We start from the raw sequence: 9,203 nt of genomic DNA, 5'->3' as shown, positions 1-9,203 counted from the left end.
GAGTTGTTCAAAGGCCAGTCCCCGCTTTTATATTGTATTATGCTCTTCTCTTTTCTCGGTGAGCGATGTGGGATAGTTTTTCTTTTATCTGACGATACAGGAATACAGCCTTGCATGGGTCTTGCACTCTTGCTTCTTTTCATAACACTCTTTTAACATCATGTAGTCAAAGGACCGGCAAGGAAGATATTGACATTTTGTTTCAGAAGTGGGTTATTTTTCTTTTATACACAAGTCCCCAGATTAAAATCACAAGGTAGACTGATGGGGAAAACGGGCTATCTAATCTATCAACAAGTATTCAGGCATGGATCTTAGGATTACACAATAGAACACTTCTTGCTTTATTAAGTTGCTGTGTATATCAGCCGTAAGACTAAGTGACGAGCCAGTAACCATTGTAGCACAAATAACCGTTATCAACTGATTCCGTTCTATAAACATGACCTTAGTAAGATGCATCGATAAGTGTGCCTTGTAACCTTCCTTCACGAGCTAGCAAGCAACGCCATTCATTTTTGTTTGTTGACGAATGACAGTTCGTAATACAAAGATGAGATTTTTTTTATATTATATATGTACCTCCCCTGTCAGTCCGTCACAGAAATTAGTTTAAGTTTGCTTTATTTTTGTCTTATAAAATAATATTACTAATCGTTAGTAATAATCAAGGTGGTTTATTCCCTGGATTAGTGCAAGTTTATACACTAAATTGTTTGGGCCAAAAGTACATAATTTGGCTCGACACGTGGCATGCAAGGAGTGGCTATAACAAGGTGAGATGGACCGGTGACCTGGCAAAAATTGGTCAATCATTTGGAGTGAAAGGAGAAGGGTCATGCGTAAAACTAGAGAAGGCCATTGTTTGTTATGCAAGTCAAAGATATTAGCACATGTGAATTATGAGTCAACAAGTCAAAGCAACAAATCCCACAAAAGTGGGAACCATTGAGCAGAAAAAAGAGGTTGTTGAGAGGAGCCTACCGAGGATCAAGCCTATATATACCACAAAGAGTCAAGCATCATAGGAAATTCACTCATTCACCAAATCTCTTGTAACACCCCGTAAATTTGAAGACATTTATTATATTTTAAAAGTAATATTTCAATCTATTTTAATTTTATATTAATTTATTTGAAATAAAATTTATTTGATAAAATATAATCTTATTTTATTTTGAAGAAATGTAATTATTTTTGATAGTTTAGAAATGTTTAAAAGTGATTTAAACTATATTTAAACCTTTTACTTTGATAAAATAGATTTCGGATAAAAGTCGTAAAATTGGGATTTTCCCATTTCTTACGGTCGTTGGGTAAACGAGTTTGAATATTGGGCATATGAGTACTTAATCTTTTAGTAAAATCGTGTTTAAGAACTTTAATATTCTCGGAAATCGCGTTCGACGAATATTTCTAATTTCCGTCGAAACGAATCAAAACGTAAACAATTGAAACTCACCCAAACACCCTACCCCAAACCATGCACCCTCCATCCTCCATGGGTCTCCTCTTCATCTTTCATTTCCTCAATTCTCATTTTATCACTTCTTTCTTCCAAACACCAAATTCATCTCAAAAATCATCCTTACCAAACCCTAAATCCACCATAACTTCTTCATTTCTCCACCAAATCGCATAAAAATTATATATTCGGAATCCTCTCTTCATTCCCCATCTACTAGTAAGCTTTATTTTCATTTCCCCCAATTTTTGTTTAAGACACTTTTTTTAGGGTTTCGAATTTAAGCTTAATAATTGTGTTTTTGTTGTCCTTATAGGTGAAAAATTTGAAAATGAGTTAGGTGACTCATATATTGTAGAAGATGACGAGTGATTTCGGTTTCTAGGGCTCTTTCTCAAGTATTATTGTTCTCTTTTTCTAGCTTAAGGTAACTATTTCGAGTGACTCGACGAATTAATGTCACATTAGTAGTTGTATTTGTTGTTTGTTGTTGTTTGTTGTCGTTTGTTGTTGTTTGTTGTTGTTTGTTGTTGTTTGAGACGATCTTGTTGATAAATGAATGAATGGAGTAAGATGAGTATGCCTATGTTTAATTTATGTTACCCATTTGTTTATTATTGTTTGGAACAAATTTGGATGAGGAATTATGTGTTGTGGCAAATCCGTGTTTTGGCTGGAACGCGTCAGTACCGGACCGAGACGGTTTCCAATGTTTCCAAAAATATGACAGATTGAACGACATCGAAAAATTAGGTGATTTTGCCACTTGAATCACTCAATTCGGAGTCCGTATGAGTAAATGGCGTCGTTTTATCGATTAAAAATTTATAGAAAAGTTTACCCTTATGTGAGACGGTTATTTATGCTATTTTATTATGCGAGAATTTTGTGGAATTAGTTATTTTGTAAGTTGGAATGTTTTCTTTATGTTGATAGTGTTCACATAATAGAAATTGGAATATTGCATGAGAATGATATTGTAATGAATGTTGTGATTTGGGCCAAAATGGGCCAAGACTCTGAGCTGGGCAGATTGATCGAACGAGTTTGGTCAAACTAGGTTTAAACCGGTCAGCCTCGATTTGACCAATGACCCATCGCGGGACTCGGGTCGAGGGTTTGTCTTTGAGGTGAGATTGGTTGTTATTGGATGTTACATATTATGCCTTGATATTTGTAATAATCATTTCACATGTTGGTTTTTGGATGCTTTGGATGCCTTATGCTTGAGTCTTGTTGCTTCTTTGCCATTTTAGTTTGTTCTCATGGATTATGGTACTTTTGGTTAGCTATAATTTGGATTATTATTGGTATTGGAGATATTGTTGGATTGTCAGCTGAATATGCTCTTGCGTAGCCTTTCATATGCTAGGGTGTGTATGATCATTTGTGTGTGCAAGTTTGGACTCTTTGCCCCTCTTATGGTTAATTGGGTGTCCTACTTGTCTTGTGTGGTGTGGGCTAAAGTATTCAAGCTGGGACTAGGTCATAGGTGAGTATTTCGGCCTTCATCATAAATAGGCCATTATAGTCTTTGACGAGTGTATGTTCACAGCTTAATAGCCTTTGTGTCTTAGCTTGGTGGGTTTATATCCAAGTTAGGGCATGACCTCCTGACGTACTCGTAGAAGTATGTGGTCAGCTTAAATACTAGCCAACCCTTTGGTGGACTCCTTAGGGGTACTCATGTGTTGTTATCATGGGTTTTGGATGCGGTAGTTTTCCGCATGTCGCTAGGTCTGCGCAGGTTTAGGACTAGGGTGTTTACCTTACCTCGTGGTATAGACTCGAGTTACAGAGTGACTATTGACTGTACTAGGAACTTATGTCTGTCTCTAGATATATTGTCCTTTCTTGTTGGATGATTCTATGAATCATAGAAGGTGAGATGCAAGCCGGCTATGGTTGATAGAGTTTGGATTCCTGGATGTTATGTGATTCACATGATAGTGTAGTATGAGTCGGTCTAGTATTCACATGCTAGGACTATGTGTTGTTATATTGTTGTTCACATGATAAGCACGATTGTCTAGCATCTATATGCTAAGGCTATGTGTTATTCATATTCATATTCTTATATTTACATGTTATATTAATTATGACATTTCGTGGCTGGGAGAACTCGGAGTTACTCCCAACTGACTGTGGCTTTCGTATTTGTATAAAATGCGATTGACAGGTAGGTGAAGCATCTATGGGGTACATGGACGAGCTAGCGAGCAAAGTAACTTTGGGACCTAGATTGGCTTTATTTTATTGTGACCCTTAAACACTTTTTATGTCATATGTCTCCCTTCTTCATATTTGAGTTGTATAATTTTGTTTCGCGACTTTAGCCATGTTTTATTTATGAGATTTATTTTAGACCTTGCATGTTTGACACCTTCCCATTTGGATATTTTTATAACAGGTTCATGTTTTAAAACTTACAGGTTTTTACCCAAATGAACCTATTACAAAGATATCCATGCAGTTTTTATCTGGAATTATGTCTTTACTTTTCCGCAATGAATGAGGGTGTCACATCTCTACTCAAGAAAATCAACAACCACCATCACCCATAAGTTATATACTTTATTTTCTCCATAATAATATCAGTACATCGTTCCACTTCAACACCCCAAAAAGTTATAGCGCATCACAACGTACAATAAAACACCTACCACCATCATTCATCTCACACCTTATAATCACCTTCATTCATCCACATCCGCACAACAACGCTCTCCAATTCATCAAGAACACCCAAGTTCCTGCAGAGGCTCCAATTCAGGTTTCAGCAGAGGATCCAGTAGGAAACGTTCCTGCAGAGTTTTTATTCTTAGCCTTCCTCTTGTACTTCCACCGGAATATTACCTAAAGAATTATAGTGCATACTTGGTGAGATTCCGACTCCCCCCGCGGTTGTTCCCACATTGGGTTTTCCGCGTTACCAATCTCTTACGTCATTATTCTTTTACTTCGTACGTTACTTTATTTTCATCATTATTTTCGCTTATTTTTCATCCGTCTTTCGTCATAAATCACTTTAACCGACAAAAATATAAATCGTTAGTAGGTAATTTTTTACCAAAACATAACTACCAATTATTGGATTACCGAGCCCAATGTCCATCCTCCATCACGTTGCTTAGTCAGGTCTCAAGTTTCCGTCAATGGCACATACATTGGATGGCTTTAGGCACAAGTGTTGTCGTAGATGGTACACTATCAATCATAAACAATATGATCGAATGTATATTGTTACGTTTGAGGTGGTCGACGAGATGTTTAGTGAGTTGGAGTTGTCAATTCGTGTGGTCGATGTACGAACTGAAGCCAAGTTTTCAAGGCTTATGGAAAGCTGTTTAGATATGTTTTGTGTTAATCCTTCGGAACATGATATATGGGTTATGAAAGGTTACGATAAACTCAAATACATGGGTGAAATGCTATATGTTTACCTTATATTACAATGAACCCTTCTCAAGTGCAATGGGGAGTTCTGGTATGCCAAGGATGGATTGGGCATCAAGTAATATGATATTAAGAAAAATCGGATTAGGGACCTTGCAAGAACTTAGTGTAACACTTCAAATTATAAGATTTATACGTATGTCGAGAGCTTAATACTATAAAGTCTACTTGTTAGGGTCACCGAGAACTAAGAAGCTCAAGATTTGCCATAGATATGATGCATTTACATAATACATGCTGTACCATGAAAGTTCTTATAGTATATTAATTTTCCGTTCGAATACAATGTTATTGGCCTAACTGGCTAAATTTAGATACGGTCATACGGAGTACTATACATATGTATCTCGTCTCTCTGTCAATAGTAATAAGTTAACAAGTTATAGGTTTCTGATTTAAACCATTTTGGACATGTACTTGTGGTTTCTGAGCGTGAGTTAGGAGCGAGCCTTTGTGAGCATGGTTAAAAATGTTTGCGATGAATAGTTGAGACGATTTTATCGTAAGTTATCGCCATACTTGATCATTGATGAGTGTTTGGGAGCTTGAGGATTATCTCGAGTTTATGATTTCATGATCATCCAAACTCGGTTCACGATCATCAAATTCCAAAACTCGGTTCACGATTATCATCTCAACTTGATGGCTCAACTCACGGCAGCGAATTAAAATAACATCGCATTGTTCAGGATAACATAATATCACAAAAACTTTGGAAAATTACTAACATAAAAATTAATTAGCAAATTTTCAATGCGTAAGAAAAGAATTTATGATTACTTAAAAAAATGCAAATTATGAAAATTATAGCAAAAGCTGAAAATTATTAAACTAAATTGGTGAGGTGCGCCAAGCCCAAGCCCAAGTTGTAGGCCCTGTTTGGTACTTAGCAGATTAATAATAGCAGAAGCAGATTGGTCAAGCAAATTATAAATGACAGATTGGATTGACATGTTTGACCAGTATGTTTCAATTAGCAGATTCAATAAAAGTGTTTGGTAATTAGCGGATTTAGGTTAATAGATTGTTGTATCTATATGTAAATGGTTGACATATTCAATTTTCCCAATCTACTAATATGAATATGCTGGGTGGAGCAGCATATTGGAAAACAGTAGGTTGAAGCTCAATCTACTGTTTCAATATGTTATTTACCAAACACGTAAATTAGTAGATTGGTGAGTCAAATATGCTAAAAGGCTTGAATATGTTGAAAATTCACCAATCTACTGATTACCAAACACCCCCGTAGTGCAACACATGGGCGACGCTTAAAGGCCCAGATAGCAAGCTATCTTAATGGACTTTCCCTCTTAAAAAATAAATTTAATATTGTAAGTGGACATATAGACCACCTATCAGGGCATCCACAATAGAGGTTTGTGTACTTATTAGAGGTTTGTTGACAAACCTCTCTATTGTTGGGAATGGCAGTTGAGGTTCATCGATGAGAATAGTTACATATTTGTATACATATACAGGTTTGTTGGATGACATGGTAAGTGGTGGTCCCTAAAATGTAACCAACATAAGAGAGAAAAAAATAGATAATTTAAAGTGGATGCCCTCAGATATTAAACTGATAAGAATAGACACTACACTTGATCTTAGCCAAAAGGCAGAGAAAGGCATGAGTTGTTTAGAGGTCCGTCTCCCTTTTTATATTATGTTATGCTCTTTTCTTTTTCGAACTTAATGATGTGGGATAGTTTTGCTCTTATTTGACTATACAGCTTTGCAGGGGTCTTGCTTCCTAGCATAAACTCTTTCACGTCATGTATTCAAGGGATTGCCAAAAAAATTAGTCTCACTATAGACGGATATATCCGTCTAAAGTGAAAGACGGGTCAAATATGCTTAAAGTGATGACATTTTGGGGCTCTACCATGCAACTTGTTGTTTGTCTTATATTTAAAGTGGATAGATATTTGGCCTGTCTATAACTATAGACGGATATCTCCCGTCTATAATGAGAATTTGTGTTGCCAAAAAGGGATGTTTACATGGATCTTTACATTTTGTGTAGAGATGCGTTATATTCCCTTACACAAGTTTTCACATAAAAATCACTTAGGTAAATGAAGGGGGAAATGCTCTTCTCTAATGTGTCAACGATAGAGAAATTATACAATCTAAAAATTTACTCGAGTAGAAATAGTATATTTCACCATCATAAACCAAAATTTTAGAAAGAAGTTTCATCAATAATTACTTGGAATAGGACTAAGGTTGTGTAGCTTGGGTTATACTTCCTCCATTCAACTCCACTCTACCACTTTGCTTTTTCACGTTTGCCAACGCGTGTTTTGCGCGGTAAATATCGTTAGCTACGTAGTTGAAAAAATTATAAAAATTAGATATTGTTAATATACTCGTAAAGACGAATCAAACAAGATCCCACATGAATGTATTTTCACTTATGTATTGAGAGAAAATCGAAATTGAATATGCATTTCTGAATAGTGTAGAAAATAGAAATAGGTAGAGTGGAGTTGAATGGAGGAAGTACTTCGTGTAACAAGTTATATTGGATATTGTTGTCGTAAGGGAATAATTTAAGGTGATCCTACATTTACACAACATTGTTAGGGTACGAATTTAAGGTGATCCTGTATTATTTTCACAATGGGGCATTGTCTCTAGTTCCATTTAGTCTTGCAACTATCCCGCGACTCGGCTGGGTTTGAATAGGGATGGCAATGGGTGGGATATGGATGGGGTGGAGCCATATCCATATCCATATCCATTTAATTTATGGTCATCCATATCCCACTCTCATCCATTTAATATTTTTTCACCCATCCATATCCATATCCACCGGGTGAAGCGGGTACCCGTTGGATATTTTCACAGCGTATAAAATTTAAAGATAATATATCGTAAAAAAATTGTGGCGATAAAATTAAAAGGCATACATAATTCAAGTAACAATATGTGTTAGCAAATAACAACCTAGTATATATCCAACAACAAAGTGTCTTTGCAAAGCAAATGACCATACAAATACGCCACGCCAACTACAAAGAAACCACCAACGCATTATATTATTGATTAAACTAACAAAAGTAAGTTATTTTGATTAGTGAAAATAACAATATCCACATAAATACAAGTTTTACTTTTCCTAAATAACAATATGATATTAAAATTAAGTAAAATTTCTGATAAAAAAAATATACTTTTGAAGGGAAATAATTAATGACCTAAATAATTATTAATTTAATAAAAAATTAATTATAAATATTAATTTCGGATATCCACAGGGTGGTTAAGCGGGTGAGAGACGATAATCCATATCCCACCCTAAATTCACCCATATCCATATCCTACCCTAAATTCGAAAAAAATTCGTCATCCATATCTCACCCATTTAATTTCGGGTGGATGGATATCCACAGGGTAAGGATGGGACTGCCATCCCTAGGTTTGAACCTACTATTTTGTTTCATTTCCTTACATCAAGCTTGTACAGAAACACTTTTGTAATTATGGTCATGTCTCACATTGGAATTTGCTTGTCGGAGACTACAATGTTGCGATGGAGTTAATAGATAATATTAGAGACAACATGCGATGATATCGAGTTTCTATGCCAGCGTAATCTTGCTGCTAACACTAGGGCAGAATACGGATCGGGTATTTGATCCAAACTGCCAGTTCGGATCGGATATCCATATTAGAAATCCTGAAGTTAGATATCCAATATCCAAACCAAATATTTCGGATATCCAATGTTCGGGTATCCAAAATAATCGGATCGGATGCGGGTATCCATCAGATATCCATACTTTTAAATTGACTTAAAAATTAAGTTAGAAACATGGTTATATTCATAATCTTACATGATGATTTTCTTTAGTATTCTTACTCCAATGTTCTTGACATAAAATTTAAGTACCACTTACATATTTCTCTAATATTTTAAACATTAATTAAGTTGTTGTATCAAATAAAATTTTATTTTCTCGAAATTATAATAGAAAACTATAGTTTCGGATCAGATCATATATCCAAATGTTTTAATTCCAATATCCATATCCAACCAAAACCAAAGATATCGGATCAGATATCCAAACCAAACTTAACTTTCGGATCGGATATCCAAAAATTCGGATCAGATTCAGATCGGATATCGGATCGGTTTGGATAATCGAATTTTTTACTCAGCCCTAGCTAACACATGTATTGGAGAAATTGCTTGGGATCTTTGCTATATAGTCCTTGGCTCCTTGCCCAAGATAATTTGTCGCAGTCAACATTGCTTTTTTTTTTTTTTTTTTTT

The 9,203-nt window shown here is 35.4% G+C and overlaps 1 pseudogene; it reads right to left on the bottom strand.

The window, feature by feature from the left end:
* Positions 1 to 6,373: 6,373 nt before the first annotated feature.
* LOC141654114 (U2 spliceosomal RNA) lies at positions 6,374 to 6,553 on the bottom strand (annotated as a pseudogene).
* Between the last annotated feature and the right edge of the window lie 2,650 nt (positions 6,554 to 9,203).

This window comes from Silene latifolia, chromosome 4 (assembly GCF_048544455.1).
Source record: "Silene latifolia isolate original U9 population chromosome 4, ASM4854445v1, whole genome shotgun sequence".
Lineage (NCBI taxonomy): Eukaryota > Viridiplantae > Streptophyta > Magnoliopsida > Caryophyllales > Caryophyllaceae > Silene > Silene latifolia.
This window is presented reverse-complemented; position numbering and strand designations above follow the sequence as displayed.